Below are 6,000 nucleotides of genomic sequence, written 5' to 3'. Positions count from 1 at the left end.
GCTGCCCCACTCCGGCCGCTCCAGCCTCGCTGCCTGCCTGCCCTTCCCCACTCCCCGCAGCCCGGGCCCCGCCCCTGCCGGCCGGCCCCCAATGGGAGGGAGCTACCGACACCTGGGCCAGGTGGGGAAGGGGCGGGGCCAGCTGTGCCAGATGTGCTCTGACAGCTCCACGCCCCCAGGGCTGGGGAGGGAGAGAAGGGGAAAGCGGGGCAGAAGAAAAAGCGGGGGGAGACCACAAGAGCAGGAATGGAGGGAGACCGACGGGCAGACAGGAGCCAGGCGGGAAAATAGAGGGAAGGAAGGTGTGTAGGGGGAGGAATGGACAGATGGCAGGAGAGACGGGCGCAAGTACGGGGGGGGGGGGGTGGATAGATAGAGGACGGCCAATGGAAAAAAGAGGGGGTGGCTGGAGAGGCAAAGCTGCAAACAAGGAGAGTCTCGGGGAAGGCTGGCTCACGAGAAGGGATGAAGAGGTGAGGAGTGACAGCCAGCCAGGGCCGGGGGTGGATGGACCGACAGGAGAGCCCCTGGAGGGAGAACGGAGAACAGAAAGAAAACAGAGCGAACGGGAGAGAGAGAGAGATTCAGCTTAGAATGAAAAAGAGGAAGATGGAATGAGAGAGGTATGGCACATGCTTGTTCTCCCCACCTCTGCTCTACCATGGAGGAGCCAGGCCAACCCCATCAGGGCCAGGCTAAGATAGACCCCTGCCTCACCGGCAACCCAAACGAGACATAAGAATGGCCATACTGGGTCAGACCAAAGGTCCATCCAGCCCAGTATCCTATCTGCTGACAGTGGCCAATGCCAGGTGCCCCAGAGGGAGTGAACCTAACAGGTAATGATCAAGAGATCTCTCTCCTGCCATCCATCTCCACCCTCTGACAGAGGCTAGGGACACCATTCCTTACCCATCCTGGCTAATAGCCATTAATGGACTCAACCTCCATGAATTTATCTAGTTCTCTTTTAAACCCTGTTATAGTCCTAGCCTTCACAGCCTCCTCAGGCAAGGAGTTCCACAGGTTGACTGCATTGTGTCAAGAACTTCCTTTTATTTGTTTTAAATCTACTGCTCATTAATTTCATTTGGTGGCCCTTAGTTCTTTTACTTGTTTCCACATATCTTTTCCTTATTAACTGTCTCCACACCACTCATGATTTTATATACCTCTATCATATCCCCCTTTAGTCTCCTCTTTTCAAAGATGAAAAGTCCTAGGCTCTTTAATCTCTCCTCATATAGGACCTGTTCCAAACCCCTAATCATTTTAGTTGCCCTTCTCTGAACCTTTTGTAATGCCAGTATCTCTTCGTTGAGATGAGACCACATCTGTATACAGTATTCAAGATGTGGGCATACCATAGATTTATACAATGGCAATAAGATTCTCCTTATTCTCTATCCCTTTTTTAAATGATTCCCAACATCCTGTTTGCTTTTTTGACTGCTGCTGCACACTGCGTGGATGTCTTCAGAGAACTATCTATAATGACTCCAAGATCTTTCCTGATTAGTTGTAGCCAAATTAGCCTCCATCATATTGTATATATGGTGGGGTTATTTCTCCTCTCCCCTCCCCTCCCGTGTGCATTACTTTACATTTATCCACATTAAGTGATTGGGCAACAAAATGGCAAATGAAATTTAGTTTTGTGAGATTTTTGAAGTTCTTCAGTCTGCTTTGGTCTTAACTATCTTGAGCAGTTTAGTATCATCCGCAAACTTTGCCACCTCACTGTTGACACCTTGCTCCAGATCATTTATGAATAAGATTGGTCCTAGGACTGGCCCTTGGGGAACACCACTAGTTACCCCTCTCCATTCTGAAAATTTACCATTTATTCCTACCTTTTGTTCCTTGTCTTTTAACCAGTTCTCAATCCATGAAAGGATCTTCCCTCTTATCCCATGACAACTTAATTTAGATAAGAGCCTTTGGTGAAGGACCTTGTCAAAGGCTTTCTGGAAATCTAAGTACACTATGTCCACTTGACCCAGAAAACTTCACACCAGGTCAGGAGGCACTGAAAGAGACTGGTGCTTGACTGACCAATCTGTGGCTGGGGGCAAAGTGGAGGGTCTCAGGCAGACCCCTCTCAGCTCCCCACCCTGGGAAGAAGCAGGGCCCCTGTTCAGATATTAAGGGCAATGCAGCCCTCTCTAGCAGCATTAGGATAGTGGCTAGAGCCCACATTATGCAGTGTGGGTTACCACCAGCAGTGCAGTAGGGCCTAGAGCAGTGGTTCTCAACCTGTGGCCCATGGGCTGCTTGCAACCCAACCAGCATACATTTGCAGCCCATGTGACATCCTCAGGGCCATACAGACCTGCATATGTGGCTCACCATGGTAAATAGACTGAGAATCACTAGCCTAGAGGCACCAACTGGCACTTGATGCCCCACCATGGCATGTGCATATTAGTATCAGGGCAGCATCTAAAGAACCTTAACTCAGATCAGTGCCCCTAGCATGCCAGCTACTGCATAGACCCTGTGCCCCAAAGAGCTTGCAGTCTGAACAGACAAAAGGTGGGAGGAGTAACAGCCAATGTTGGGTAGGGAGGGGAGGGGAGAGAAGGACTCATTCAAGCTCTCACAGGGCACCTGGGGCAGAAATAGAACCCAGGTGTCCAACTCTCAATCCCTTGTACTAGCCTCTTGGCCATGCTGGCTTCCCTTTTATGTTGTGAAAGCACCTAGAGGCCACAACAGAGACTGGGGCCCCTCAGTCTGCCAAGTGCCAATCTGACTGGGGTCCCCCATCAAACCAAGCTGCATAGGCCCAACAGCAGTGAGGTTTCCTTACACAGTTTAACCAGAGGCCATGGCAGGGATAGGGGGCAGGAAGCAGCTTACATGAAGCAACACTACCCACTGCTGGATGACTGAATTAAAGGCAGGTTATTGGGCTAAGACCAAGCTAACCCAGGGAAGCTCAAGGGTTGACTCCAAGCCCAGACTCCATCCCTCTCCCAGCTGGCACGTCGAGGAAGTGAGAAACTTCTCCCTGCTGTCAGGCCACTGCAGCAGAAAGCGACCAACGAACACTGTGCCCAGTCATTAGGAGAGAGACAGGGCCTCATGCTAGAGCAGCACCAACTGATGCCAGACCCACACAGCCCATCTGACCCAAAACACTGTACAGCCTTCCCAGACAGCATGTGCCAGGCTGGGAGGTGGTGACGTCTCCTTATAGCAAAAACACAGGGGTGGGAGTCAGGACTCTGGGTTGTATTCCTACGTTCACCAGACTCCGCTTGTCCTCAGGCAAGCCACTGTCCCACTGATAATTATACTTACCCACCTCACAGCACATGCCGCAAAGATTGGTCTAATGATTGTGACCCCCCCCCCTCCACACACACAGCTGGGATTCCCTACAAAGGGCTAAGAATCACTCACACACACAAAAAAGGACTCAGTTCAGCTGACAGCAGGGAGATGGCAGTCAGCAGCAGGGAAGAGGTTAAAGGCACATATTAGAAATTCTTATCCTACAGCAACTCACTAGCCGTTTTGGATTGTAGACGCAATCCAGCCTTGAGCAGGAATCCCCTGCACACTTATTCCCAGCATAGAGAATACAGGGGGAGTCCTAGCCTAGGAAGTGACCACCAAATTACCTCATTTAAGAACTTCCCCTCTGCATAAAATTCCCCCATTCACAAAGCTTCCCCCCCTTCCCCATTCCAAATTGGAGCAAAAAAAGCTGAAATTGCAAAAAAGTTTCCCACAAAATGGAAGTTTGATTCAGGAAGATCAACATGTGATTCAACTAAAGTGAAAGGACTTTGACTAATATGAACACAATACATATACTATACTGCCTGTTGAAAGTTACAATAGAATCTATTTAAAATTTTAAAGTCTAAACAGTTACAATATGGGAGTCTCAATGAGTTTGACTCCCCCAATCCCTCCACTCCAACAGTTGGTGAAACTGACATTCCCACAAAGCATTTTGTTTAACCTGCACTTGCATGGAAACCTTGAGAAGATGTGAACTGTCTGCTGCCAGATGGCCAAGAGGGGTGAGATCATGCTCGCCCATCTTCCTCCCCTCTCTAGGCCTGCCCCCACTCAAGACTTCCAGTGGGTGCAGTACAATCAGGCCCTTTTATTTTTAATGGGAGGGCCCAATCCTGGATTCTACCCTCCCTCAGTTGAAAAGCCCCAACTGAGGCAGAGTGGGCCTCTAAACTCTGCCATGTGCTGCACTTTACATATCCCCCACCCCAAGTTGTTCAGGGCTGCAGGTGCCAAACAACCTCCTCTCCTCTGCTTAATACCAGGCCCTAAAACTAATTCCCTGCGGACAAATGGCAGCTGCATTTCAGCAGCAGGGGGTACAAAGACTCTTCCAGCTGAACTCCAGCCTCCAGGGCTGCATGCCAAGGATGACAGGACTCAAATCCTGCTGCAGCTCTTAAAGGAGTAAGCTTTGACCAGGAGTCTCCACTCTTGGATATTGGCAGTACAGGGCTTTTGGAACAGCTGTGCAGTATCCATTCCACCCAGCAGAGGTCAGCAGCATTCCACCCTTCCTCCCTTTTCTGTATTCCAGGCAGCAGAATCCAGTCTCATTACATGCTGCCTCCACCCACTATTTGTTCCCACATTCCACCCTTCCCACCCACAGAATTCACCAAGAGTCTCAGTGCTGGTGCCACTACCCCTGCAACCCATTCCTTCCCAGCAGTAGCCCTGCAGGCAAGCTTCTCCCTCTGCCATGCTGCCGCCCCCTCCCTCCCCCATTGCATGCAAACTCTCACCTTGAGGAGTCGATCCTTTCCCTCTGATAGAGGGAAACATTATGCCCTCTCCAGGAAAAGTGAGACACTGCCCCCACTGCATAGTAGCCCCTCCTCCCTGCGCACAGCCTGCCAGCCACCTGTCAGAATGGACGATTGGTAACAATAGGAGCTTGGGTGTTGAGACGGGATCAACACTCTGGGACCGGGCCCAGGGAAGCCCACTGAGGAAGATGCAGAACAGGTCTCATAGGAAAATCCCATTCCCCTCCACCAGCTGGGAAGGGAGGGAAGCTGTGGGACAGGAAGGGTATGGGCATGTGTACACATGCCCTTGATCACACCAGGAAGTAGGAAGATGCCCTGAAGGTCCAGAGCATCAGCAGCTTCCTCCTCTAGACAGACTCAACAGCTACTGTTTGGTTGCAAACAAACTGCCCAATGTCTGTCCCTCCCAAGCTCCTGCACTCCTACCCCTCAACCCCACAGCTATGCCAGAGCCTGCTCCTCAACAGCTGCTGCTCATCTGATCCGGTTCCCCCACACTTCAATTCTTCCCTCCAGCTCTGTGACCCCCTTCCCCACTCCCCCTACTGCTCTCACCCAGGGGCTGGAACATGGTACAACAGCTGCATTCAGGAGCAGAGTTAACTATGCTTAAGGAGAAATAAGCATTTCCCCATGGGGTACATTGCACTAGGGAGAGGCAAGGTAGCCTTGTGGTTAAATGCCCTGGACTGGCAGGCCAGATATCTTGGTTCAAAATCCCAGCTTCCCTCGGGCTTAGTTTCCCCATCTGTAAAGTGGATGAAGGGGACTAATCCTCCTCCTCTAGACTGCAAGCAGCATCTCAGCAGTTAGGGTATCAGACTGGACATACGAGTTCTATTCCCAGCTCTGCCATTGACTTTAGTGGAGTCCCTTCTCCCCTTACCCCTTTGATAGTAACTTTCTACCTGGTAAACTAAGCAGCAGCTGACCCCATTTCTCTTTTCAGGGAGCAATACACAGGCCACCTCTCCCTCCACCACCAGAAACTATGCAATGTTAGGGCCACCTCCTACATGTGGGTCCACGGTCAAGTTTAGGCTGGTGTTTTGGGCCTGCACTGAAGAGCAGTTCCCCAGCTCAGGAGATACTCCTGCAGGAGCCCCATGTTGGTAGAAGCTCTTGCAGCACAGGTCCATCTGTTATGATGTGGCGCATTCCCTTCAACAAAGCTCAGAAGCCACCTCCCCTAGCA

Source organism: Mauremys mutica, chromosome 7 (genome assembly GCF_020497125.1).
Source record: "Mauremys mutica isolate MM-2020 ecotype Southern chromosome 7, ASM2049712v1, whole genome shotgun sequence".
Classification (NCBI taxonomy): Eukaryota; Metazoa; Chordata; order Testudines; family Geoemydidae; genus Mauremys; species Mauremys mutica.
The sequence above is the reverse complement of the archived record's forward strand: the minus strand, read 5'-3'. Positions refer to the sequence as shown.